The sequence below is a fragment of the Caretta caretta genome, chromosome 7 (assembly GCF_965140235.1).
Source record: "Caretta caretta isolate rCarCar2 chromosome 7, rCarCar1.hap1, whole genome shotgun sequence".
In the NCBI taxonomy this organism is placed as follows: domain Eukaryota; kingdom Metazoa; phylum Chordata; order Testudines; family Cheloniidae; genus Caretta; species Caretta caretta.
Genome location: NC_134212.1, coordinates 51,748,917 through 51,776,738, shown reverse-complemented (window position 1 = coordinate 51,776,738; position 27,822 = coordinate 51,748,917). Strand labels below are relative to the sequence as shown.

Sequence of the window (27,822 nt, the reverse complement as noted above, 5' to 3'; positions counted from 1 at the left end):
TGTCCAATAGCAAGCTGCCCCAAGTATCCATATAGCCAGCCAATCCAGTTCCCAGCTAGTTCCCTGATTCTCTGTATCATTTGTTAAACTATACATAAAGCTGCTAGTTTCAGGCAGTCTGACTCTGCAACATACTGTTGCAGATTCTCAGCATAACTGCTGTGTGTGCCTCCAGGCCGGGGGGGGCCAAGGACACTTGGGCCTAGTATGCAGAGCTGCTGCGAGTGCCTCCAGGCAGGAGGGGGGGGCCAAGGACACCGGGGCCTAGTGCAAGGGGGCTTCATCGACACTCGTGGTCTTCCATGCCCTCGAGTTACCTAGTGGCCATGCCCCAGTGTTCCCAACAGGAGCCTAAACATTTTCTTACCTAAAAACATCCCTCTACTGTTAACTTCCATCCCAAATCTTCTGTAGAAGCAGAAGAGCCCAAAAGGTGCTATCAATGTAATTCCACTGATTACCTGAGGAATAAATGCCCTGTGCTAGGAGGAAGCAGACAACCAACAGCTCATGTTAGTTCTGCTGTCCTCAACACAGAAACCCCCCCAAGCAATTGAAACCTATCATACTGGTTTTGTGCGATTAGCCTCTGCAGAACCAGATATGGAGCATGTTAAGGTTGTCCAAATTAATGGCAGGGAATGCTTGGGGCAGAGGGATACAGGGGCCCAGATCTCTCTGGTTAAGCAGAGTGGGGTCCCAAAGGCCAGTATGCTACCTGGCCAAATGGCAGAGATTGTGGGGGTTGGCAAAAGCAGATTCCTTGTACCACTAGCTAAAATCCATGTGGTGTGGGAAGGTTTGGAAAGTTTTTTGATTGTGGAGGTAATGGAATACCTCCTAGTGCAGGGGTCTCAAACTCAAATGACCACAAGGGCCACATGAGGACTAGTGCATTGGCCCGAGGGCTGCATTACTGACATCCCCCACCTCATTTCGTCCAGCCCCCACTCCACCCCTTCCATGAGGCCCCACCCCTGCCCCGCCTCTTCCCACCCCTTCCCTTCCCGCATTCCAACCCCTTCCCCGAAGTTGCCCTTTTCTGAACCGTTTCTAATGCCAGGTTTCAGAGTAACAGCCGTGTTAGTCTGTATTCGCAAAAAGAAAAGGAGTACTTGTGGCACCTTAGAGACTAACCAATTTATTTGAGCATGAGCTTTCGTGAGCTACAGCTCACTTCATCGGATGCATACCGTGGAAACTGCAGAAGACATTATATACACACAGAGATGATGAAACAATACCTCCTCCCACCCCACTGTCCTGCTGGTAATAGCTTATCTAAAGTGATCATCAAGTTGGGCCATTTCCAGCACAAATCCAGGTTTTCTCACCCTCCGCCACCCCTCCCCACACACACACACACAAACTCACTCTCCTGCTGGTAATAGCCCATCCAAAGTGACCGCTCTCTTCACAATGTGTATGATAATCAAGGTGGGCCATTTCCTGCACAAATCCAGGTTCTCTCACTCCCTCACCCCCCTCCAAAAACCACACACACAAACTCACTCTCCTGCTGGTAATAGCTTATCCAAAGTGACCACTCTCCGTACAATGTGCATGGTAATCAAGGTGGGCCATTTCCAGCACAAATCCAGGTTTTCTCACCCCACCCCCATCCCTATACACACACAAACTCACTCTCCTGCTGGTAATAGCTCATCCAAAGTGACCACTCTCCCTACAATGTGCCTGGTCCAGTCCACACAAGAGTTCCACTTCCTGGACACTACAGTGCTAATAAACAATGGCCACATAAACACCACCCTATACCGGAAACCTACTGACCGCTATTCCTACCCACATACCTCCAGCTTTCACCCTGACCACACCACACGATCCATCGTCTACAGCCAAGCTCTGCGATACAACCGCATTTGCTCCAACCCCTCAGACAGAGACAAACACCTACAAGATCTCTGTCAAGCTTTCTTACAACTACAATACCCACCTGCGGAAGTGAAGAAACAGATTGATAGAGCCAGAAGAGTTCCCAGAAGTCACCTACTACAGGACAGGCCTAACAAAGAAAATAACAGAACGCCACTAGCCGTCACCTTCAGTCCCCAACTAAAACCCCTCCAATGCATTATTAAGGATCTACAACCTATCCTGAAGGATGACCCAACACTCTCACAAATCTTGGGAGACAGGCCAGTCCTTGCCTACAGACAGCCCCGCAACCTGAAGCAAATACTCACCAACAACCACATACCACACAACAGAACCACTAACCCAGGAACCTATCCTTGCAACAAAGCCCGTTGCCAACTGTGCCCACATATCTATTCAGGGGACACCATCACAGGGCCTAATCACATCAGCCACACTATCAGAGGCTCGTTCACCTGCACATCTACAAATGTGATATATGCCATCATGTGCCAGCAATGCCCCTCTGCCATTTACATTGGTCAAACTGGACATTCTCTACATAAAAGAATAAATGGACACAAATCAGATGTCAAGAATTATAATATTCATAAACCAGTCGGAGAACACTTCAATCTCTCTGGTCACGCAATCACAGACATGAAGGTCGCTATCTTACAACAAAAAAACTTCAAATCCAGACTCCAGCGAGAAACTGCTGAATTGGAATTCATTTGCAAATTGGATACTATTAATTTAGGCTTAAATAGAGACTGGGAGTGGCTAAGTCATTATGCAAGGTAGCCTATTTCCCTTTGTTTTTTCGTAAACCCCCCCCCCCCCCGACATTCTGGTTAAACTTGGATTTAAACTTGGAGAGTGGTCAGTTTGGATGAGCTATTGCCAGCAGGAGAGTGAGTTTGTGTGTGTGTGTTTCCGGGGGGGGGGGGGGAGGAGGGGGTGAGAAAGCCTGGATTTATGCTGGAAATGGCCCACCTTGATTACCATGCACATTGTAGGGAGAGTGGTCACTTTGGATGAGCTATTACCAGCAGGAGAGTGAGTTTGTGTGTGTATGGGGGTGGGGGGGTGAGAAAACCTGGATTTGTGCTGGAAATGGCCCACCTTGATTTTCATGCACATTGTAGGGAGAGTGGTCACTTTGGATAAGCTATTACCAGCAGGAGAGTGAGTTTGTGTGTGTGGTTTTTGGAGGGGGGTGAGGGAACCTGGATTTGTGCAGGAAATGGCCCACCTTGATTATCATACACATTGTGAATCATAGAATCATAGAATATAAGGGTTGGAAGGGACCCCAGAAGGTCATCTAGTCCAACCCCCTGCTCGAAGCAGGACCAATTCCCAGTTAAATCATCCCAGCCAGGGCTTTGTCAAGCCTGACCTTAAAAACCTCTAAGGAAGGAGATTCTACCACCTCCCTAGGTAACGCATTCCAGTGTTTCACCACCCTCTTAGTGAAAAAGTTTTTCCTAATATCCAATCTAAACCTCCCCCACTGCAGCTTGAGACCATTACTCCTCGTTCTGTCATCTGCTACCACTGAGAACAGTCTAGAGCCATCCTCTTTGGAACCCCCTTTCAGGTAGTTGAAAGCAGCTATCAAATCCCCCCTCATTCTTCTCTTCTGCAGGCTAAACAATCCCAGCTCCCTCAGCCTCTCCTCATAACTCATGTGTTCCAGACCCCTAATCATTTTTGTTGCCCTTCGCTGGACTCTCTCCAATTTATCCACATCCTTCTTGAAGTGTGGGGCCCAAAACTGGACACAGTACTCCAGATGAGGCCTCACCAATGTCGAATAGAGGGGAACGATCACGTCCCTCGATCTGCTCGCTGTGCCCCTACTTATACATCCCAAAATGCCATTGGCCTTCTTGGCAACAAGGGCACACTGCTGACTCATATCCAGCTTCTCGTCCACTGTCACCCCTAGGTCCTTTTCCGCAGAACTGCTGCCTAGCCATTCGGTCCCTAGTCTGTAGCTGTGCATTGGGTTCTTCCGTCCTAAGTGCAGGACCCTGCACTTATCCTTATTGAACCTCATCAGTGAAGAGAGTGGTCACTTTGGATGGGCTATTTCCAGCAGGAGAATGAGTTTGTGGGGGGGGTGAGGGGTGGCGGAGGGTGAGAAAACCTGGATTTGTGCTGGAAATGGCCCAACTTGATGATCACTTTAGATAAGCTATTACCAGCAGGACAGTGGGGTGGGAGGAGGTATTGTTTCATGGTCTCTGTGTGTATATAATGTCTTCTGCAGTTTCCACGGTATGCATCCGATGAAGTGAGCTGTAGCTCACGAAAGCTCATGCTCAAATAAATTGGTTAGTCTCTAAGGTGCCACAAGTACTCCTTTTCTTTTTTCTAATGCCAATATATCTTTTTTGAGATGAGGGGACCACATCTGTACGCAGTATTCAAGGTGTGGGCGTACCATGGATTTATATAAGGGAAATAAGATATTCTCCATCTTATTCTCTATCCCTTTTTTAATGATTCCTAACATCCTGTTTGCTTTTTTGGCTGCCGCTGCACACTGTGTGGACGTCTTCAGAGAACTATCCGTGATGACTCCAAGATCTTTCTCCTGATTAGTTGTAGCTAAATTAGCCCCCATCATATTGTATGTATAGTTGGGGTTATTTTTTCCAATGTGCATTACTTTACATTTATCCACATTAAATTTCATTTGCCATTTTGTTGCCCAGTCACTTAGTTTTGTGAGATCTTTTTGAAGTTCTTCACAGTCTGCTTTGGTCTTAACTATCTTGAGCAGTTTAGTATCATCTGCAACTTTGCCACCTCACTGTTTACCCCTTTCTCCAGATCATTTATTAATAAGTTGAATAGGATTGGTCCTAGGACTGATCCTTGGGGAACACCACTAGTTACCTCTCTCCATTCTGAAAATTTACCATTTATTCCTACCCTTTGTTCCCTGTCTTTTAATCAGTTATCAATCCATGAAAGGATCTTCCCTCTTATCCTGTGACAACTTAATTTACATAAGAGCCTTTGGTGAGGGACCTTGTCAAAGGCTTTCTGGAAATCTAAGTATACTATGTCCACTGGATCCGCCTTGTCCACATGTTTGTTGACCCCTCAAAGAACTCTAATAGATTAGTAAGACATGATCTCCCTTTACAGAAACCATGTTGACTTTTGCGCAACAATTTGCGTTCTTCTACGTGTCTGACAATTTTATTCTTTACTATTGTTTCAACTGATTTGCCCGGTACTGATGTTAGACTTACCAGTCTGTAAGTGCCAGGATCACCTCTAGAGCCCTTCTTAAATATTGGCATTACACTAGCTACCTTCCAGTCATTGGGCACAGTAGCTGATTTAAAGGACAGGTTACAAACCATAGTTAATAGTTTCACAATTGCACATTGAGTTCTTTCAGAACTCTTGGGTGAATGCGACCTGGTTCCAGTGACTTGTTACTGTTAAGTTTCTCAATTAATTCCAAAACCTCCTCTAGTGACACTTCAATCTGTGACAATTCCTCAGATTTGTCACTTACAAAAGACAGCTCAGGTTTGGGAATCTCCCTAACATCCTCAGCCATGAAGACTGAAGCAAAGAATTCATTTAGTTTTTCTGCGATGACTTTATCATCTTTAAGCAGGGCTTTGGAGCTGTGCTCCAGCTCTGCTCCAGCTCCAGGCAAAAACCTGCAGCTCCACTGCTCTGGAGCTGCTCTGCGGGCTCTGCTCCAAAGCCCTGTCTTTAAGTGCTCCTTTTGTATCTCGATTGTCCAGGGGCCCCACTGGTTGTTTAGCGGGCTTCCTGCTTCTGATGTACTTAAAAAACATTTTGTTATTATCTTTTGAGTTTTTGGCTAGCTGTTCTTCAAATTCCTTTTTGGCTTTTCTTATTACATTTTTACATTTAATTTGGCAGTGTTTATGCTCCTTTCTATTTACCTCACTAGGATTTGACTTCCACTTTTTAAAAGATGCCTTTTTATCTCTCACTGCTTCTTTTACATGGTTGTTAAGCCACGGTGGCTCTTTTTTAGTACTTTTACTGTGTTTTTTAATTTGGGGTATACATTTAAGTTGATCCTCTATTATGGTGTCTTTGAAAAGTGTCCATGCAGTTTGCAGGGATTTCACCTTTTTATTTCTGTTTAACTAACCTCCTCATTTTTGCATAGTTCTGCTTTCTGGAATTAAATGCCACAGTGTTGGGCTGTTGAGGTGTTCTTCCGACCACAGGAATGTTAAATGTTATTATATTATGGTCACTATTTCCAAGCGGTCCTGTTATAGTCACCTCTTGGACCAGATCCTGCGCTCCACTCAGGACTAGATTGAGAGTTGCCCCTCTCCTTGTGGGTTCCTGGACCAGCTGCTCCAAGAAGCAGTCATTTAAAGTATCGAGAAATTTTGTCTCTGCATTTCGTCCTGAGGTGACATATACCCAGTCAATATGGGGATAATTGAAATCCCCCACGATTATTGAGTTCTTAATTTTGATAGCCTCTCTAATCTCCCTTAGCATTTCATCATCACTATCACTGTCCTGGTCAGGTAGTCGATAATAGATCCCTACTGTTATATTCTTATTAGAGCATGGAATTACTATCCATAGAGATTCTGTGGAACATGTGGATTCATTTAAGATTTTTATTTCATTTGATTCTACATTTTCTTTCACATATAGTGCCACCCCCCCCCCCGACCTGTTCTGTCCTTCCAATATATTTTGTACCCCGGAATTATTGTGTCCCATTGATTGTCCTCACTCCACCAGGTTTCTGTGATGCCTATTATATCAATATCTTCCTTTAACAGGAGGCACTCTAGTTCACCCATCTTATTATTTAGATTTCTAGCACTTGTGTACAAGCACTTTAAAAACTTGTCACTATTTATTTGTCTGCCCTTTTCTGATGTGTCAGATTCTTTATGTGCATGTTTCTCGTCTGATCTGGCCCATACTTTATCCTCTACCATCCTCTCCTCCTGACTAAAATCTAGAGAATCTCTATCAATAGACTCTCCTCTAAGAGAAGTCTCTGTTCAATCCACGTGCGCCTCTGCAGCAATCGACTTTCCCCCATCTCTTACTAAACTGCTTTGCAACCTTTCTAATGTTAAGTGCCAGAAGTCTGGATCCACTTTGGTTTAGGTGGAGCCCATCCTTCCTGTATAGGCTCCCCCATCCCAAAAGTTTCCCCAGTTCCTAATAAATCTAAAGGAGTTGAGACCAACTCCTGCACTGCAGCTGGAGGCAACACCACATCAGGAAGGGATGGGGGTGTAATGCCTGCCAGGGAGAGAACTGTCCAAGTTGTTAGCTGCCAGCGGGTCGCAGCTGAACCAGTGATAAAATCAGCTCTAAGGAGCATAGAGAAATGTGTCCCAGAGAAGGGGCAGGGAAACTCAAAAACCACTGAGGTGGGTGAGGATTCCTGTGACTATGTAACATAGGGAAGCAGTGTGCTTCCAAGTATGGGAGGGGCTAAGCCTAGCTCCTTTCCAGCAGAAGGCAACATGCCTTCAGGTGCAGGGGCAGGAGACATGTTGTCATTGTCAGTGATTAAGGAAACTGTCCCAGTTGTTAGCTGACAGAGTTTTTCAGCTGAACAAGGGATAGAACGCTTCCTAGGGAGCACAGAGAAATGTGTCTTAGGAGGGGGCCCAGAGGAGGAAACTGGGGAAGGAATAGTGGGGGTACAGGAATGTCTTCTCACTGGTCATTTGGGAGAGGATGCCCAGGACAGAGTAGCTGAATCAGCATCTGTGCACCCAGGCACTCAGCCCATGACCCAGGTTTTAAGAGGGAACTGTGTGACCGACTTCCTGGAGGGGAGCAGTCACACAGCTTACTTCTCAGCGACAGAGAAAGGGGTGATGGAAGGTACTCCAATCCAGGTCCCTGTTTTTCAGGATGCTATTTCTGATAAGTTTTTGGAAACTTTACGTCTCTTTACATCAAGATGCAACTCCAATGCCTGGGACAGCAGAGGAGTTGAGACCAGGAAATTGCCAGGTGGTAGTTTGTGAGAACACAAATGACCCAACTGACAGAGAAGGGGGTGTTTTCCCCCAGGCTGGTGAAAGACAGGGTGCATTTATGGAAAAGCTGCTGGGAAGAGGTCCATCTGATCAAAGGGTAAACACACCTAGCCCAGAGAGCACAGATCACAGCCCTCTACCGGGCAGGGAAGGACTCAGTTCTGGGAGGGGGAAACACCAGGTAACCCCAAAAGGGGAGCTTGATTTTCTGCATATGTACAGTCCTGGGGTTGGGAGACCACTCCCTGAAGGGCCAGCCAATGTGCAGGATATCCCTGAACACCTATCTTGCCAGACCCTGAGGCACCAAACTTCATAAGAACATAAGAATGGCCCTACTGGGTCAGACCAAAGGTCCATCTAGCCCAGTATCCTGTTTTCCAACAGTGGCCAGTGCCAGGTGCCACAGAGGGAATGAACAGAACAGGTAATCATCAAGTGATCCATCCTCTGTTGCTCATTCCTGCCCATCCTGGCTAATATGGACCTATCCTCCATGAATTTATCTAGTTCTTTTTTGAACCCTGTTATGATCTTGGCCTTCACCACAACCTCTGGCAAGGAGTTCCACAGGTTGACTGCATTGTGTGAAGAAATACTTCCTTTTATTTGTTTTAAACCTGCTGCTTATTAATTTCATTTGGTGACCCCCTAGTTCTTGTATTATGAGAAGTAGTAAACAACGCTTTCTTATCTACTTTCTCTACACCAGTCATGATTTTATAGAGCTCAATCATATCTCCCCTTTGCCGTCTCTTTTCCAAGCTGAAAAGTCCCAGTCTTATTCATCTCTCCTCATATGGAAGCCGTTCCATACCCCTAATCATTTTTGTTGCCCTTTTCTGAACCTTTTCCAATTCCAGTATATCTTTTTTGAGATGGGGCGACCACATCTGCACACAATATTCAAGATGTGGGCATACCATGGATTTATATAGAGGCTACATGATCTTTTCTGTCCTATTATCTATCCCTTTCTTAATTATTCCCAAGAAGGAGGCGGGCGCATTTGGCAGTCTGAAAGGGAGCACATTAAATTCATACAGCCCTACATGGGTGATGAAGGCTGACCTTTCTTTGGCTGGGTCATCTAGCGGCACTTGCCAGTACCCCTTAGTAAAGTCTAAGGTGGAGATGAACTGGGTAATAGCTCATCTGTATGTGGCATTGGATAGTTCTCTGGGCGAGTTACAGCATTTAGCTTACAGTAGTCCACACAAAAGCAGATTTCCCCATCTGGTTTGGGAACCAGAACCACTGAAGAGGCCCATGCTGTGATAAATGAGGGGGAGGGGTAGCTCCCTTTTATGGACACCCAGCCAGCCAGTTAGATATCAAGTCTCTCTTGGTGGCTGTTCTCTGCTTGTTTTACCTGTAAAGGGTTAAAAAAGTCTCCCAACATAGGCAAAAGAAAAGGAGTGGGCACCTGACCAAAAGAGTTTTTTAAATTTTTTAATTTTTTAATTAAATTTTTTAAACGGATAGAATTTTTTAAAATTGAAAACAAGACAACCCTTTGTCTGTGTGTTGGTGTTCTCTGGGGAAGAGAGGAACAGGGCAGCACTTATGCTGTGGGAAGCTTTAAGCCAGGTATGAAAAACCATCAGATCATACCTAGAGATTGCTTATCTGAAACCCCAAATATGTAAGTAAATCAGGGAATGTCTGGGAAGACGCGATGAGGGTTATTTCTTCTATTTCTTATTGGCTTGTGGACTCCTCTCTGCTAACCCCCAAATGCTTTTGCTTTGCTTGTAACCTGTAAGCTAAACCTCAAGAAAGCTATCTTGATGCTTAATTTTTGTAAGTGGGTTTTTTAAATCTCGCAAAAGCCTAAGTTTCAGATGTATCTTTTTCTTTTTGTTCTTAATAACATTTACCTTTTATAAGAACAGGATTGGATTTTTGTGTCTCTAAGAGGTTTGTGAAAATGTTGTTTAATTAGTTGGTGGCAACAGCTGATTTCCTTCGTTTTCTTTCTCAGCTCTTCCTGAGAGGGGGGGTGAAAGGACTTGAGGGTACCCCACAGGGAGGAATTCCCAAGTGCGCCTTCCTGGGTCCCAAGGTTTGGGGTTTTTTGCACTTGGGTGGTGGCAGCATCTACCCATCCAAAGTCAGAGAAAAACTATTAATTTTTAATAAAATTTTTAATAAAATTAAAATTTAATTTTAATTAATTAATTTTTAGAATCCTTGTAGGTCCCCATCTTCTGCACTCAAGGTGCCAGAGTGGGGAATCAGCCTTGACACATGCACTCTCAGAGAGGCGGATAACATCCATCTGTAACATGTCCTTGAGCTCCCTTTCTATTTAGGTTTTGGTTTGAGGAGCCATCCTGTAGGGTTGGGCTCTAATTGGGCAAGCATCTCCTGTGTCAATGGAGTGGTATGCCCATTCTGTCCGTCCTGGGCTGGCTGAAAACATTGGCACGAAGCTGGTGCACAGCTCCTGGATTTGCTGTTGCTGCTTATGCCCAAGGATGATGGAAAAGCTCACCTCTTCTACGCCACCATTGCTTTTTCCTTCATAGTAGACTCCTTCAGGCCACTCAGCGTTGTCTCTCTCCTGGGCTGTAAACTGGAGAACCTTGGTTTCTCTGGAATAAAAGGGCTTTAGAGTATTAACATGGTATACTTTAGGTTTTAGGGTAGGATCTGGGAACACTATGAGGTAATTAACAGCTCCCAGGCACTCTTGGACCATACATGGCCCCTCCCATGACACTTCCATCTTATCGGCCTGGAACACTTTCAGGACCATTACTTGGTCACCTATTCCGAAGGAAAGCTCTCTGGCACATTTATCATACCAGGCCTTTTGCTCTTGTTGAGCATCCTGTAGGTTTTCTCAAGCAAGGGCTAGAGAGTCCTTGAGGGTGTTTTGCAGGTTGGTTACAAAGTCCAAAGTCTCCCCTCCCCTGCCTCCTGGCTCCAGCGATCAGCTGGTTTGCGGCATTCAAGAGGCAGGGGAGGGAGCGGGGAGGCTGTGCGCCGCGTCCCCGCTCCTCCCCCCAGCCTCCTGAATGCCGCAAGACAGTTGATTGGAGGTGGGAGGAGCAGGGGGAAGGCGCTGATCTGCGGGCTCCACCAGTGGGAGGAAGGTGCTGGGGGTGGGGTGGCATAGGGGAGCTGATAGGGAGACTGCCAGCCTGTTTAATACCTTTATTAAATTGCTTGTTTGAAATTGTTTAAAACTTATACCTGTATTAAATTGCATTTTAAAAATTATTTAAAATGTATATAATGCCTTTTGTCTGGCAAAAAAAAATTTCCCTGGAACCTAACCCACCCCATTTACATTAATTCTTATGGGGAAATTGGATTCGCTTAACATCGTTTCGCTTAAAGTCGCATTTTTCAGGAACACAACTACAACGCTAAGTGAGGAGTCACTGACCTTAGTTGGAACTACCAACTGTCTCTGAGGATGCCAATCCTCCTTGTGCCCACCAGAAAGGGTTTCCTTGTATAAGAGTCCTCCTTCTACAGCAAGCCTGGGCCTATTAGAAGAACTGAGAGGTGGTGGGTCGCTCTGTGCCACCATCCAAGCTCCCTTGAGGCTTCTATCCGCTTCCTGCTCTGCCTGGAACTGCTCCCTTGATGCTGGAGACATTAGTTCCTTGCTGGGTTGTGGACTTGGGCTTGGTCCCACTGGAAGTTATTCAGGTGATGGGTTGTCTCTGTCGACTGTGAACCACTCTCCACTGGTGCACTGGGTTGTATTTTAGGCTCCAGTTGAGCTTCTTGCACCAGTTTAGCTGCTGCTGCAGGTGCAGGCTCTGTGGCACCCTTTGGTGCTCGCTCCCCTGACTCTGGTGAGGTTGCAAGCACGGGCTCTGGTGCTGACTGCTCCCCACAGTTCTGAATCTTGGGCTGGGTCTGGCTGGATCCCAGGAACTGGATCTACAACTGCTGCCATAGGCTTTGGTCTGGGGGTCTAGTTTCACCACCTCTGGCTGGGTCCCTGTAGGAGGCTCAGGAATGGAATTAAGTGTGGAGGCCTGTTTAGCCTGGCTGCGGGTGACTATCCCCACCCTTTTTGTTAGCCTCACATGGTTGGCTAAGTCTTCTCCCAGCAGCATGGGAATGGGATAATTGTCATAGACTGCAAAGGTCCATATTCCTGACCAGCCCTTGTACTGGACGGGCAACTTGGCTGTAGGCAAGTTAAAAGAGTTGGCCTTAAAGGGTTGCACCATCACTTGGGCCTCTGGGTCAATGAATTTGGGGTCCACCAGGGACTGGTGGATAGCTGACACCTGTGCTCCAGTGTCTCTCCACACGGTAATCTTCCTCCCGCCCACACTCACAGTTTCCCTTTACTCTGGGGGTATTTGTGAGGCATCTGGGCCTGAAGGCTCTCAGTGGGACCCCGGGGTGATGAGTTGCAGTTGGCTGGTGCTCTTGGGTAGTTGGTCTTCACATGCCCCAGCTCATTACATTTGAAGCATCGCACAGCTGTCTGTGGGCTGGGGCAATGTGGGTGGTTGGAGAATAGGGTGGTGGGACAAGAGGGCATCTGGGGTTTCCCTGGCTGTGTGGCGGGCTCCTCCTTGCGAGGTGGGGTCTTGGGCTGACTCCGATGGTGGGGTGTCTTCTCGGGTTGCCCCTTCTGGTATCCGCTCCAACTGCTACTAGCTTTCTTCTTCTCCGCCACCTCGACCCATTTGACTCCGATCTCCCCTACCTCAATTACAGTTTTGGGCTTCCCATCTAGGATGTACCTTCCTATTTCCTCAGGAACACCCTCTAAGAACTGCTCCATTTGTGTAAGGAGAGACAGATCTTTCAGAGACTCAACATTTGCTCCTGATGTCCAGGCATCCCTATTTTTAACAATGTGGTAGGCGTGTTGGGAAAATGCCACATCTGGTTTCCACCTTAGGGCTCTGAACCACTGATGGGCATGCTCGGGTGTTAGCCCCATCCTAATTCTGGCCTTTTGCTTAAAAAGTTTGTACTCGTTCATGTGTTCTTTAGGCATTTCAGCTGCCACCTCTGCTAAGGGTCCACTGAGTTGTGGCCTCAGCTCCACCATATACTGGTCTGTAGGGATGTTGTATCCAAGGCAGGCCCTTTAGAAATTTTCTAAAAAGGCCTCTGTGTCATTGCTACCTTGTATGTGAGGAATTTCTTGGAATAGGGAGCGGTACTGGAGAAGGATTATTAGGGCTACCTGATTGATCCAGCTTAGCCCTTTCCAGCTCTAAGTGCTTCAGCTCCACTTCCAAGTGCTTCGCCTGTCTCCTCATCTCTGCTTCTGCCTCCAAGCGCTGCATCCACTTCCAAGTGCTTCTTCTCTGCTTCCACCTCCAAGCGCTTCATCTCTAGGAAGAAATTCCTTTCTGCCTCAGTTAGAACTCAGCCTGAGTTACGGACATCCCTCCATCCTAGCACTGGGATCTAGGTTGCGGAAGGGCTGATCCTTCCCCCCTGGGAAGTCCCCATTCCCCCATTCCCCTGCATTTCCATCATGGAGCTGGATGTCTGGGCTTGATCTGGGTCTGTCTTCTTTGTGGTGTGCCGCTTTGGGAAGACTGGTTTTTCTAAGGTTCCAGTGCCTGACCTCAACCTCATGCACAGGCTGCCCTACTCTAGCCTCGCTATTTCGTTGCCATGAAGCTAGAGGGAAAAAAAATAAACTGCTTGTTGGACTCCCTGGCATGGCAGGCTGAACCCTTTTCATGCCTGTTCACCCTCATAAAGCAAAAAGAAAAGAAAAGAAAAGAAACGAAACGAAACCTCCCTGGTTTTGCAGGCTGCCAAAAGGAAAACTGTCCTTTTAAAATCCTGCAGTCTGTGCTTCTGTTTCAAAATGATCCCACCACTCTGCCACTGTGTCAAGGCTGATTCCCCACTCTGGCACTTCGAGTGCAGAAGGTGGGGGCCCGCGAGAATTCTAAAAATTAATATGTGCCACTCCAGGCAGGTATTAAACTCCCAAGGTTACAGCTTCTCTCTGACCTCGGATGGGTAGATGCTGCCGCCACCCAAGTGCACCCTAAAACCCCCCTTGGGACCCAGGAAGGTGCACTTGGGAATTCCTCCCTGTGGGGTACCCTCAAGCCCTTTCATCCCCTCTCTGGGGAAGAGCTGAGAAAGAAAACAAAGGAAATAAGCTGTTGCCCCAGCTAATTAAACAGCATATGCACAAACCTCTTAGGACACAAAAAACCCAATCCTGTTCTTTAAAAAGGTAGAATTTATTAAAAACAAAAAGAAAGAAAATACATTTGGAACTTAGGCTATTGCTAGATTTTAAAAGAGCAAATATCATAATTAAGCATCAAGAATGGTTTTCTTGAGGTCTAGCTTAATGGTTACCAGCAAAACAAAAGCATTTGGGAGTTAGCACAGAGGAGTCCACAAGCCAATAAGAAATAACACTAATCACATCTTCCTAGACAATCCCTGATTTATTTACATATTTGGGGTTTCAGATAAGCAAGTCCTAGGTATGATTTGATGATTTTTCATACTGGTTTAGCTTCTTAAAGCATTGCTGCTCTGTGTCTCCTCTCTCCAGAGAACAACAACAGACAGACAAAGGGAAAGTTTTTTCCCAATTTTAAAAAGTTCTAGGCATCCCATTGGCTCTTTTAGTCAGGTGCCCACTCCCTTCCTTTTACCTGTGGGCTTTTTTAACCCTTTACAGGTAAAGCAAGTAGAAAACAGCTACTAACAGGGATTTTATAGCTAATTGGCTGGCTGCGTGTCCATAAAACAGAACTACCCCCTCCCCCTTCATTTATTACACCCTGATGCACCAAAGTTCCAGAAACATGATTAAATTAAGAGCCCACACAGAGGGGAACACTGGAGGGAAAGAAGAGCCAGTGACTGATTACATGGGAAAGAGTCAAAGGACACCATAGATAATGAACAAACTAACCTCAAACTACACTATCTGAACAGAGGGAGCAGTATCATAAAGATACTTGTAAATGCACGTCTGTGATAAAAATGTTGGTATTAATGTTAAGTTTTGGGGATAAGAATTTTGACACAGATGTTAAACCTTATGATAATGCTACTTTTCAATAAATACCTGTAAACAGGTTTAAAGCTTATCACAGCAGAGAAACCATAAAAACCTGGTTTGCTGTGTGTGAATGGGGAAACTGAGGGACGCTGCCTCATGGGCTTAATGGCTGGATGCCAAGAGAATTATAACACAAACTGCCTTCGAGCTAGTCAGTGACTAACCCTCTTGCAGTAAACTAAGAGGGGAGGTGTGATGCTCTGTACCTCGGGGGAACACCCCCATGTTCATCCTTGTAAAATGATTGTGTGGTATCCAATGCAAAGTTTGTCATGTCAGGTGTCTTCAGAAGGCTCATGATGCACTGAGCATGGTTGTTACAGTAATGTTATAATAAGGTTATAGGTTATAATTTCATGTATGTAGTTATGAGACTGAAAATGTATCCTCATGACTTTAAATAAGCCCAGGCAAAAATGCTCCAAGAGCTGAGAGGCAGTTCACACCTCATCAGGGCATGTGTGGGACAAACCCAGCCCAGCCTCACAGGAACAAAGGACGCTGGCCTAGAGAGCAACAAAAGAATCTGTTGGACTCTCGAGGGAGTTACCCCCACTTCCTTTGGTCAGTTTGGGACTGCGATGAGGTAATGCTCGCCTGACTCTGAAGGGGGCGGGACAAAGCCAAAAGGGAAGAAAGAACATGATAAAGGGGAGAGAGATTTGCCGTACTCGCTCTCTTCCACCTACATCTACAGACACCACCACCACCAAGCGACTGAAGCACTGATCAAAGGGGAGAGCCTGGCTGAAGAGCAACCAGCCAGCTTGTGGTTAGAAGCATCTAAGTTTATAAGGGCATTGATAGTGTTAAGATCAACTTAGAATGTGTTTTGTTTTTATTTCATTTGACCAAATCTGACTTGTTATGCTTAGATTTTAAGTGATTAAAGTCAAACTTTATAGTTAATAAATTCGTTTGTTTATTCTACCTGAAGCAATGCATTTGGTTTGAAGCGTGTCAGAGGCTCCCCTGATACATATCAATTTCTTTGTTAAATTGACGAAGTCATATAAATTTGCAGTCTCCAGCAGGCATAACTGGACACTGCAAGACGGAGGTTCCTAGGGTTGTGTCTGGGACTGGAGATATTGGCTAGTGTCATTCAGTTGTACAATCCAAGGAGCAGCTTACAAGCTAGATGCTGTGTGTGAACAGCCCAAGAGTGGGGAGTTCTAACAGCAGAGCAAGGTAAGGCTGGCTCCCAGAGTCAGGGATTGGAGTGACCTAGCAGATCACCAGTCCAGATAACACCAGAGAGGAATGTCACAGGTGCCCTGCAGGGTCTCTGGACTGTGGGCAGAGATCAGGCAGAGCCTATCTCCCGACTTAAAGGTACTATCCTAAGGGAGGCCAGGCCTGAGGGCCCTGAGAATTTCCTATGCTGTGTTCAGACGCTCAATAAACGCTCCTGTTTTACACTGGCTGAGAGTCGCTCCGGTCTAGAGAACAGAGTTGCATTATTCCCTCTGGGAGTGGAGGCCCTGGGGGGGCCAGAGCGAGGAGTGGACTTCCTGAGGGGGCCCACGGCGAGAGACAGGCATGCTAAAGCTCAGAGAGGTGCAGTTCCAGGAGGCAGAGGGGCTTAACCCCTGAGAGAGAGTGGACCCCTGAGATGGGCTGTCGCACTGAAGGGGGGAAAAGGGACCGTACAGGGCCAAGAGTGTGTCCCACCTGTGAGTCCATGACAACTTGGTAGCAGAGGATGCACCCTGTTGAGAGTTGGCTGCGAGTGCAGGCACTTTGCAGTGAGTGGCTGCCAGTGATAAAACGAGAATTGAAGGAACCAGCATGGAAACGGCCTATAACCAGCTCAGTAAGATGGGGAATGGGGGGAGGTGAGGTGTTCCTCTACCCTAGGGTGGCCATGCCACAGGAGGTTGTGGGTGGTAAGCAAGGTGTTATTCTAGCCTGGAGGGACCATGCCAGGTCAGGGCGGGAGGTGGGAGTCAAGGTGTTTCTCTCCCCTGGGGGGGAAGTGCCAAGACAGGATGTGTGTGTGGGGGGGGAGGCGAGGTGTTTCTCTAGCCCAGAGTGGAAGTGCCAGGGAAGAGCAGGGGGAGGTGAGGTGTTTCTCTATCCTGGGGGGGGAAGTGCCAGGGCAGGGTGGTGGTGGAGGGGAGGCGAGGTGTTTCTCTAGCCTGGAGGGGTGGGCCAGTGCTAGGGCAGGCTGGGGTGGGGGTTGGGGGGGCGGGACAAGATGATTTTGTAGCCCAGGGTGGCTATGCCAGGGCAGGCTGGGGAGGGTGTCACTTAGTGTGGGGGAGTCAGGGCTCTGCACCACCCCCGCCACCTCCTGCTATTCACCATGACTCTCAGCCAGCCAGTAAAACAGAAGGTTTATTGGATGACAGGAACACAGTCTAAAACAGAGCTTGTGGGTACAGAAAACAGGACCCCCACAGTCAGATTCCTCTTGCGGGGTGGAGAGCCCAAACCCAGGTTCTGGGCCTCCCCACCATCTCCCCAGCTAGCTCCAAACTGAAACCCCTTGCAACTGCCTCACCCAGCCACACCCCGGCCCCTCCTCCAACCTTTGTCCATACCTCCAACCCCCTCCTGGGCTCAGGTTATGAAGGGAAGCCGCCATCGTTTACATGCTGACTGTAAATTATCATCCCTCAGTGAAGTCACCCTTATTTCGCATCACCATCTAGTATTGGTGCAGTACCCCAGGGAAACAGAGGCCCGCCCCGTGTTAGCAGAAGACAGTAAACTAGTAAAACTCCTATGCAACATTACCAGGTCAATACTCCCTATGCCGTCACAGGAGGTGAGGGGTTTCTCTAGCTTGGAGCGGGGGTGGGAGGGCTGTGCCAGGGCAGGCCGGCTGCGGAGGTAGGCGAGGTGTTTCTCTAGCTCGGGGTGGCCATGCTGTTGGTGTGGGGGGAGGCGAGGTGTTTCTCTAGCCTGGGGCGGCCGTACGTGACAAAGTGGGGCTTTATTCGTCTTGTTATGTTGCATGTGAGTCTTACTGTCATGTACTAATACTTAGTTTCCCTATGTACTGCACCAATACTTAGGTGGTGGGAGTTGAGTGTGTGATTTTTACTGAGGCCCTCAGGGCAGGTGAGGCTGCCCAGCTGTTTGCACCTATGTAACCTGAGACCCAGGAGGGGAATGCAACCAGGTGACACCTTTTGCCCTGGAAGCAAGACAAAGAGAAGGGGGAGGAGCAAGAGTGGGTGTCGGCGTCTGGACCAGGATTCCCAAAATGGACTTGGCTGAAAGTCACTGATTTCTGTAATAGCAAACTGTTCTACGCTGTGTTCCTGTCAACTAATAAACCTTCTGTTTTACCAGCTGGCTGAGAGTCACATCTGACTGCGGAGGTGGGGCGCAGGGCCCTCTGGCTTCCCCAAGAGCCCTGCCTGTGTGGACTCGCTGCGTGAGGCGCACGGTGTGGAAGGGGATGCTGAATGCTCTGAGGTCAGACCCAGGAATGTCAAAGCTGTGTAAGCTTCTTGCTCTGGAGACAGTATGCTCAGAGAGAGGAAGCTCCCCCAGAGTCCTGGCTGGCTTCATACGGAATAGTTCCAGAGCACTGACTTGGTGACTCAGTTACATCTGGTGGCAAAGGTGGGATCAAACTGCACCCCATGAGCAGAGCATCCTCTGTAAGTGACTGGGGAGCAATAGAACGAAGGGGGATTAGCAGGTGGGGGATTAGCAGGAGTGCTGAAGTCTCAGAGAGGTGCGGTTCCAGGAGGCAGAGGAGCCTATGGCTTAACCCCGAGAGAGAGTGGACCCCCCAAGAAGGGCTGTGGCACTGAAAAGGTTCCTCCCAAGGACTGTGGGGAGTAGAGAGAGCACAGGCCAGTGAGTCCGTGACCACATGGGAACAGCATGGAGATAGCCTATAACCATCTCCTTCAGAAAGACATTGTAGAGCTGTGCAGCGAGAGCGGGCTGCGCATTGGAAGATTCACCAAGGCACAGCCGATTGCTCAGTTGGAAGAGAATGACCACTCTAAGGAGCCAGTTCCTGACCCAGCTGGGGCTGTGAGAGAGGCTGGGAGCAGCCCGGCAGCCCAAGGGGTCATCCCAGCCACCGACCCAACCGGGGATGCGGGAGAGGCTGAAAGCAGCCAGACGATCCCAGGGCCCACCTACCGGACCAGCAGGGGATCTTAACAGCCAAGTTCTCTGTTGGTGGAGCAGAGATGGTTGGAGTTGGAAATGGAACAGAAACTTAAAGAGCTGGACTGTGAGAAGGAATGGAAGGACTGGAGAAGGAACAGGAGGACCGTGAGAGACAGAGGCAGCATGAACTGGTGATGAAGGAGCTGAGAATCAGAGGGACCCCTGCTGGGGTGAGTGGGGATGAGTCCAGGGTTGCTAAGCCCACAGGGAACTCTGATATAAATGTGCTACCTCAGTTTAAGGAAGGGGATGATATAGATGCCTTCCCCACTGCCTTTGAGAAGGCCTGCAATGTGCACCAGGTTGACCCTGCAGACAGGCTTTGGCATCTCACCCCCTTACTGGGGCCCAAGGCCATAGGGATGTTCAGGCAGATGGATGAGGTGGAAGCAGAAGCCTGAACTGTTGAAACAAGCCCTGCTGCGCATGTTTGAGCTGGCCCCCGAGGTGTACAGGAAAAGGTTCCAGAGTATGCAGAAGACCCAAGGGGTGACCTGTCTGGAACTGGCCACCCTGATGGAGAAATACACCCGCAAGTGGGTGAATGATGCTGGGCTCCAGACTAAGGAGGACATGATTGAACTGGTGGGGCTAGAATGACTATATGAAATCTGTCCCCGTGACCTGCGGATGTGGCTGGTGGAGAAGAGACCGAAGGACCTGCACTGTGCAGGGCTGCTGGCTGACAAGTTTGTAGACAGCAGGTCGGGATATGGAATGGAACACCAGGGGGACAGGCCCACATCAGTGCAGAAGGGGAGTCACCCAGGGGCTTCCCTGAAGGGGGACTTGGATAAATCCCTCCCAAGAGGCACAGTGAGCGACCAGCCCCAGGGGATCAACGGGACTTGAGGTGTAATTACTATGGGCAGAGGGGCCACAGATGGGCCCAGTGCCAAAAGCTCAGGGACAGGACAAGCCCTCAAAGGGTTAACTGGGTGGGAGCCAAGCCAGAGGAGGGGCTGGCTCCCCAGGCAGGAGGGGCTGGCAGTTTAGCAATGGCCCAAGAGCCAGCTGCTCAGGAAGGCTTGATGCTCTGGATTCAAAGTTCTGTCTACTGGGTAGGTGTGGGGCAGCCCCTGAGGAGCGAGTGCCTCATTCCCCTAGAGGTGGATGGGAAGCAGGTCACTGGGTACCAGGACATGGGTGCTGAGGTGATGCTGGCCCAGACCGAGGTGGTGGCCCCAGACCGGGTGGTGCCCAACCTGACTCTGATGGGTGTGTGCGGGCCCCCCATTTAAGGTACCCGTGGTGAGGGTACATCTGCAAAGGGGGGCCAAGAAGGGGCCCAAAGATGTGGGGGTGCCCCATCAGTTGTCGACCAAGGTGCTGATGAGGTGTGACCTGGCAGATTGGCTGGGTGGACCCAGAGCACCCTCGTCATCACCCATAGCCAGAGCCAGAGAAGGGCACTCTGCCCTGACACCGGGAGCGGTGCTCTGCCGGGGGTGCAGGTCCCTACCTCAGCGGGAAAGGAGCCACTGGGGACAGGACTTGGTGGGGCTGCAGCCTCTAACCCAGTCACTGAGAGGGCACAAGTCCCCACCCCTTCCCCAGCCGCTGAATTCCAGGCTGAGCTGTGGAAGGAGCTCTCCTTAGAAAAGCTGGGGAACTTGCTGGCCACAGCACGGTGAAACCCCTGCAGGAAGGCAGCTGGGAAAGATTCCTGTGGGAGAAGGGATTCCTGTACTGGGAATGGGCTCCCCAAGGGGAGGTGGAACTGTGGGGGATCAGGAGAGAGCTAGTGGTCCCCCAGAAGTACGGCTGCAGGCTACTGTACCTGACCTATGATGTCCCTCTCTCGGGACACCAGGGAACCCAGCGCACCAGGCAGAGGCTGCTACGGAACTTTTACTGGCCCGGGCCTTTGATGCCATCCAGCAGTAGTGCAGGTCCTGCAACCCCTGCCAGAGGGTGGGGAAGCCCCAGGACAAGGGGAAAGCAGCTTTGAGGCCCCTGCCCATCATAGAGGAGCCTTTTCAGAAGGTGGCTGTGGACATAGTGGGACCCCTCAGCAAGACAACTCGGACAGGGGAAAAATACATTCTCGTGGTGGTAGATTTCGCTACTCGCTATCCTGAGGCAGTGGGCTTGATCTCTATTGAGGCAGACACTGTGGCAGATGCATTGCTGACCATGTTCAGCAGAGTGCGGTTCCCCAAGGAGGTTCTTACAGATCAGGGCTCCAACTTCATGTCAATTCTGCTCCGGTGCTTGTGGGAGAAGTGTGGGGTCCGACACACCTGGGCCTCCGTGTATTACCCTCAGTCCAACGGGCTGGTGAAGAGGTTCAATGGGACCCTAAAGATGATGCTGAAAACCTTTATGAACCAGAACCCACAGGACTGGGACAAGTATTTACCCCACCTGCTGTTCGCACACCGGGAAGTGCCCCAAGAATCAACCGGGTTCTCTCCTTTCGAGTTGCTGTGTGGGAGGAGAGTGAGGGGACCCGTGGTCTTGATGAGGGATGAATGGGAGGGGAAGGCCTCCACTGATGGAGAATCAGTGGTGGAGTATGTACCATGTTTCTGGGAAAAGCTCACTGAGCTCAGGGACTTGGCCGGGGAGAATCTAGCTAGGGCCCAAGGGAAGCAGTAGGTCTGGTACGGCCACTCAGTACATGCACGCTCCTATGCCACTGGGGACAGGGGATGGTTCTCATTCCCGTGAGAAAGAACAAACTACAAGCTGCCTGGAACAGGCCCTTTAAGGTCATCAAGCAGCTGAATGAAGTGAACTATATGGTGGAACTGTCTAACCGGGCTCACAGCCACCGGGTGTACCATGTCAAAAGGATGAAGCCGTATTTTGACAGGGAGAATTTGGTACTGATCGTGTGTGGCCAGTGGGAGGAGCAGGAAGATGATCTCCTGGTGGATTTATTTCCTGAGACAGGTGCTGGCCCTTCACTGGAATCAATTCCCCCTCTGACCAGCTAACCCCTGCCCAGCAGGCAGAGATCCGAGAGGTGCTGGTTTCCTACAAGCAGCTGTTCTCCAACCGGCCTGGGCTCACTAACCTGGCTGTTCTCCAGGTGGAGACAGGAGCCCACCCTCCTGTAAGATGCTCCCTATTCCAGGTCACTTGGAAAATAGCCCAGAAGCTGGAGAGAGAGGTCAAGGACATGCTGGCTTTAGGGGTGATCCAGCCATCCTCCAGCCCTTGGGCCTCTCCCATGGTGTTGGTCTCCAAGAAGGATGGGTCAATCCAGTTTTGTGTGGATTACCGGAGGCTTAATGCCATCACCAAGTTCGATGCCTACCCCATGCCTAGGTCTGACAAGCCCCCCCCCGCACCCTGTTCCATTAATTCTTATGGAGAAATTGGATTCGCTTAACATCGTTTCACTTAAAGTTACATTTTTCAGGAGTTACAATGTTAAGTGAGGAGTACTATGGATCTCACCAGGGGCTACTGACAAGTACCTTTAGAACCGGATGCCCAGCTGAAATCTGCTTTTATCCCCCCTCTGGGGCCATATGAGTTCCTGGCAGTAGCGTAGCTAGTGGGGGGAGTGGGGCAGCGGCTGCTCCCCCACCGAGCAGAAGTGGCGCCTTTTTAATTCTTTAGTGCCTTTTAAATTTCTACTCACCCGGCAGCGCTCCGGGTCTCGGGCGGCGGGTCAGGCGGCGCTCCGGGTCTTCAGCAGCACTTTTGGCATCGGGTCCTTTGCTCACTCCGGTCTTTGGCGGCATTGCCGGGGGGGGGCGGGGAGGGGGGCCTCCTTCAGTGCTGCTGAAGACCGGACTGAGTGAAGGACTGTAGCCAGACAGCCAGCCCCCCCCCTCAGACCAGCATTGCTGGAAACACAGGAGGAAGCCGGAACAGGGCACTTAACATATATTCCAGCACAGCCTTTGAAGCTGTGAAAGCACAGGTGTGCTGCTACAATGTGCCTCTGGGAACAGATACAACGATTAAGCTCACAGCAGGCAGAGGCCCTGTGACAGACATGGCTCTTAGCCCCTACTAAATAGCGTGATGCACACACACCAACATCCTAGGTGGGAAAATATTTACCCTGATAAAAGAAATGTCCAGTAGTCGAAACTTACTGTTTCTCTCCCTTGCAAGTGTAAACTACTCTTGCGAAAGCTGGCGTCACCCAGACAGACCAGCCTCAATTTGGCATAAGAAAGGAGAAAGAGAATAAAGGAGTACAGAGGTATAAGTAGGGGACCTACAGCACCATGATTTTTGAGTGCTTTTCACTATCTATCTGCTGGTCAGATAAGTGACAGCCTCCCAAGGCTTCTGCAGCTAAGAGGGTCCCTAAGCCTTGTCCCTTATTCGTCTTTCCGTGGAATTGAGTGACCGATCCTGGCTTGGCACCGCTGGAATCGAGAGATGCAAGGAGGGTAAGAAGCACCCACACCTGATCTCCTATCTTTAGTGTACACATATTTTGAAATAGAGCTCTATACTTTGTTTTCTTTCTTTGGGATTGTGGCTTCAGTTTTGTAACTTGTTTGTGTGTGTAACATCTCTACATTTAAATAAGTAGGCACTAGCAATTTTGTAACCACATGATTAGAATCTAGCTTAATAAATTTTGGTAACCATTTATGCATAAGCCTGACTTGTTTTCTCTGGTTTACTGTAAAGCAGCCAACACAATTAAAGAACCTCAGCCGTTTTGGCTCTAAAGCCTGGCCATTAGGTGAAAGTACTAAGAGCCTAGCGTTGAGTTGTGCCGCCTCCACGGGGCAAACTCTTGGGGCAGCTGTCAGTCAATCCTGGCTGCCCGTTGCGAAGGAGCTCTGAGCTCTAGCAGTTAAAATCACAGATGTGGAGAGGCTCTTAGTGCTGCCATTGGGGCACCTGTCAGTCAGTATTGACTGCCCGCTGCGAAGGAGCTCTGAGTTCTAGCCGTTAAAGTCACGGGTGGTTAGGACCTTGGGGCATCCGTCAGCCTAGCCCGGGCTGCCCGCCGCGAAGGGACAGTGCGTCCTAGCGGTTAAAGTCACGGATAGTATAAACGGGCATAGCTGGCACCTCACCAAACATCCTTGGCCGTCGGCTAACAAGGACCCGACTCCGAAGTGCTGCTGAAGACCCGGAGCACCGCCTGGCCCGCCACCCGAGACCCGGAGCGCTGCCTGACCCGCCCCCTGAGACCCGGAGCGCCGCTGGGTGAGTACTAGCAGGTGGCGCCTTTTTAAATCTCCGCTCCCCCCTGTTTTCTCCACCTGGCTACGCCACTGGTTCCTGGTCCTACCTTTCAAACTAAAGGGGGCAGCTGCCACCTTCCAGCGCCTGGTGGACCAGTTACTCAAGGGGATAGAGGATTTTGCCCTGGCCTATATATTGATGATATTTGTGTTTTTATCCAGACCTGGGCGGACCATGTGTCCCAGGTTAAACAAGTGCTGGACCGGCTCCGGGACGCAGGACTGACTATAAAAGCTGGCAAGTGCAAGGTGGGCATGACAGAGGTGCCATACCTGGGCCACAAAGTGGGGGGGCAGCTGCCTAAAGCCAGAGCCAGCCAAGGTGGAGGTGATCAGAGATTGGTGTAGAGCTGAAGAATGAAATTGTTTCTTTTTAATTCCTATTATTATTAAGTCTTTATTAATATGACTTTATTCTGTATCACATTTTTAACATTGTAACTCCTATTTACTGTTTGCCTCCCAACATTGTAAATTGTTCATTACACTTGTTTTGATAAGACTCCATATTGTAACTAAAACTCCATTTTGAAATGCTTACTCCATTTTGCAAAACCCTGCTGTAATCTTATTAATTTAGTTCAGATGTGTTAATGAGGTATGCATGGATGGAATCAACCTCCAGCTCCAGCCTGTCCTGATAAAGTGAAGTGCAAACACCAATGGCTGAAGATGCAAACAGCCCTGACAAAGTGAGAAGAGTCTACTCTAAAAGAAAAGAACAAAGGTCCAATTGAAACAAGATCAAAGTCAGGTCTCAGGCTGAAAATCATGTCTGCAATTGACGGGTGATCAGTCACACAGCACCCAGAAGCAGCGTGACACAGCAAGACCCATAGACTCTTGTTCAAACTAAAGCCTATAAAAAGAATGGGTGAGATGGAAGACTTTGGGTAACATTCTGCTGACAACATCGAAGGGCATCAGTGTATGCCCGACAGAGACCCAGCTCTTCCTCGTGACTGGCTTTCCTGGCCAGTTAGCCGCCAAGAGCTCTGAACTCAAGCTGTGAACCCAAGCTACGGATTCAAGCTACGTTCAGGACTGATAACTATACAGCAGCTGCAGAACATTTGGGTGTGTGTGTGTGTGTATATCTAGGTATTAGCTACTGGTTATAAATCAAATTGTGTTCTCATAATAAACATGACATATTGTCCCCTTAAAAGAGCCACCCCATCACTGAACTATGCAAGAAGGGTAAGCCAGATAACGTGGTCTGGACCGAGCAGTGCCAGAATGCTCTCTGTGCTCTGAAGGAGGCTCTGGTCAAGGGCCCGGTACTGGTAAACCCGGACTTTAAAAAGCCCTTTATGGTGTTCACCGATGCCTCAAACACAGGGCTGGGTACGGTGCTAATGCAGGTTGACGAAAACGGAGAGACACACCCCATCATGTACCTGAGCAGGAAGATGCTGCCCCGGGAGCAGAACTATGCAGCCATAAAAAAGGAGTGTCTGGCCATGGTATGGGCCCTTAAAAAGTTGCAGCCATATCTGCCTTCCTACACCAGATGAAAGGGGCCAATGCCAAGCTCCTGAGGTGCAGTCACTAGTTTCAGGATTATGACATGGTCCATGTTAAGGGGAGTGTCAATGTAATAGCCAATGCTTTGTCCCCGGGGGGGGGGGGGGGACGGACGGACGGACTGGAACTTCCCCAGGCCACTGGCTAAAGTGGCCCTGCTCAGTTAGATCTCAGAACAGGGACAGATGTGACGAAGTGAGGTTTTATTCATCTTGTTATGTTGCATGTCTGCAATGTCGCATGTCTGCAAGACAGAGTCTTACTGTCCTATACTAATACTGTATGTACCTTAGTTTCCCAGTGTACTGCACCAATACTTGGCTCCTGTGAAGCACAGGGGGAGGACCAGCGCCTGGGCTCCCCTCCCCGCAAGATGGACTTGGCTGAAAGTCACTGATTTCTGTGCTAACATGTTCTGTTCTATACTGTATTCCTGTCGACTAATAAACCTGTTTTACTGGCTGGCTGAGAGTCATGTCTGACTGCAGAGTTGGGGTGCAGGGCCCTCTGGCTTCCCCAGGACCCCTGCGTGGACGGACTTGCTGCAGGCAGTGCACAGTGTGGAAAGGGATGCTGAATGCTCTGAGGTCAGACCCAGGAAGGTGGAAGCTTCTTGCCCTGGAGACAGTATGCTCAGAGAGAGGAGGCTCCCCCAGAGTCTTGACTGGCTTTGTATGGAATGGTTCCAGAGCATCACCCCAGTGACTCTGTGACACTGTGCCAGGGCAGTCGGAGGAGGAGAGGTTTTTCTCTATCCCTGGGGGGCCATGCCAGGGCAGGCTGGGGGAAGAGGCGAGGTCTTTCTCTAGCCTGGGGTGGCCATGCTAGGGCTGGGTAGGGGGAGGTAAGATGTTTCTCTAGCCCAAGGGGGCTGTGCCAGGGCAGGCCTGGGGTGGAGGAGGCAAGGGGTTTCTTTAGCTTGGGGGTGGGGGGAGGGGTGGGGAGTGTGCCAGGGCAGTTGTGGTGGGGGGGGAGGCGAGGGGTTTCTCTAGCTTTGGGCGGAGGGCATGCCAGGGTAGGCTGGGAGTAGAAGATGAGGGGTTTCTCTGGCCTGGGAGGGCTGTGCCAGGGCAGTGTGGTGGGGGGGGAAGACTAGATGTTTCTGTAGCCTGGGGTGGCCATGCTAGGGCTGGGCAGGGGGAGGCAAGGTGTTTCTCTAGCCCTGGGTGGCCGTTCCAGGGCTGGCTGGGGGGCAGGGAGCCAAGTGGTTTCACTAGCCCAATGGGGCCCTACAAGGGCAGGCTGGAGGGGGCAGTGTCAGGGCTCCTTCCCCGCTCTGAACTCTAGGGCACAGACGTGGGGACCTGCATGAAAGACCCCCTAAGCTTTTTCCTGCCAGCTCAGGTTAAAAACTTCCCCAAGGTACAAACTTTGCCTTGTCCTTGAACCCTATGCTGCCACCACCAAGCGTGTTAAACAAAGAACAGGGAAAAAGCCCACTTGGAGACGTCTTCCCCCAAATATCTCCCCAAGCCCTACACCCCCTTTCCTGGGGAAGGCCTGATAAAAATCCTCACCAATTTGTACAGGTGAACACGGACCCAAACCCTTGGATCTTAAGAACAATGAAAAAGCAATCAGGTTCTTAAAAGAAGAATTTTAATTAAAGAAAAGGTAAAAGAATTACCTCTGTAAAATCAGGATGGTAGATACCTTACAGGGTAATCAGATTAAAAACACAGAATCCCTCTAGGCAAAACCTTAAGTTACAAAAAGACACAAAAACAGGTATATACATTCCATCCAGCACAGCTTATTTTACCAGCCATTAAACAAAAGGAAATCTAACGTATTTCTAGCTAGATTACTTACTAACTTTACAGAAGTTCTGAGTCTGCATTCCTGATTTGTTCTCAGCAAAAGCGTCACACAGACAGATGAATCCTTTGTTCCCCCCGCCCCTCCTGATTTGAAAGTATCTTGTCTCCTCATTGGTCATTTTGGTCAGGTGCCAGTGAGGTTATCTTAGCTTCTTAACCCTTTACAGGTGAAAGGGTTTTGCCTCTGGCGAGGA

General features: G+C 49.2%; 1 protein-coding gene across 9 annotated transcripts in view; it reads right to left on the bottom strand.

Annotated features, from left to right (window-relative positions):
- The window catches only part of IP6K1 (inositol hexakisphosphate kinase 1), a 124,260-nt gene that overhangs the window by 5,845 nt on the left and 90,593 nt on the right, over positions 1-27,822 (bottom strand). The window lies entirely within an intron of this gene.